Source organism: Ursus maritimus, unplaced genomic scaffold (assembly GCF_017311325.1).
Source record: "Ursus maritimus isolate PB19 unplaced genomic scaffold, ASM1731132v1 scaffold_32, whole genome shotgun sequence".
Classification (NCBI taxonomy): Eukaryota; Metazoa; Chordata; class Mammalia; order Carnivora; family Ursidae; genus Ursus; species Ursus maritimus.
Genome location: NW_024425786.1, coordinates 14,654,702 through 14,655,670, shown reverse-complemented (window position 1 = coordinate 14,655,670; position 969 = coordinate 14,654,702). Strand labels below are relative to the sequence as shown.

Sequence of the window (969 nt, the reverse complement as noted above, 5' to 3'; positions counted from 1 at the left end):
GGAACCCTGGTGTGTGTGTGTGTGTGTGTGTGTGTGTGTGTGTGTGTCGGGAGTGGGGGGAGGTGGAGGGTGGGGCTGGGAGCTTAGGAGCAGAGGGGAGGCACCAGGAGGCAGCGGTGGGGGAGAAGAGGGGGAGCACTAGACAGTGGCAGGGCTGTGAGAAGAAGGAAGTTGCTGAAGCCTGGGGAGGGGAGCTGATCACCGGTGCGTGGGCCAGGAGCGGGGTGGGGCCTTCCGCCGGAGCCATGAGGAGGGGGCGGGGCCGGGGTGGGGAGGGGGCCTGGGGCGGGGCTGTGAGGAGGGGCTCCCGGAGGCGGTCAGGGGCGCGCGGGCGACGCAGCTCACCTGGTTCGATCTCGCCCTCGCGCTCCGCCAGCTGTTCGAAGTCGCGGATGATGGCGCGGGCCGCCAGGTGGTGGAAGGTCTCGCTCCACAGGTCGGCTTCGTGTGCTCCCGGCTCCGGCCCGGGGGGCCCCAGCTCAAAGGTCACTTCCCACTGCAAACGTTGGTTGTCGCGCAAGCCCTTGACCACGGCCTTGCCCAGCACCGGGCCTGGGGTAGGGGGCCTGCCCAGATTGATCCGCTCCTCGGACTCTGCTGGAGGCTCCCAGTCTGAGGATGTCTGGGTCTCGAAGGCAGAAGGGTGATGGGACGGCTCTGCAGGCAGAGGGACAACCAGGCGGTGCTCTGAGATGGGGCACAGAGGGTCAGCCCTTAGGGACGTCATTCCTCCCTAGGGCGCAGACATCGCCAAGAAAGTACAGTCTTCTTCCCCCCACCCTCCACCTCGAGGAACACAGACTCCTTCCCTAGGACAGTTGGATGGCAGGGACCTGTCCCCAAAATGGAGTATTCCAGGAATCCAGTTCCTGAGGTGGCCAGATAGGGTGGGGTGGGGACACTTGGGCAGCCACAGGGACTTCTGGAAGCCTCACTGCCAGCCCAAGGGCCAGGGTGATGGGGGGGGGG

At 66.4% G+C, this 969-nt stretch overlaps 1 protein-coding gene across 1 annotated transcript in view; it reads right to left on the bottom strand.

Moving 5' to 3' along the window:
- Positions 1-969, bottom strand: part of VWA5B1 (von Willebrand factor A domain containing 5B1) — a 43,499-nt gene that overhangs the window by 10,012 nt on the left and 32,518 nt on the right. The window lies entirely within an intron of this gene.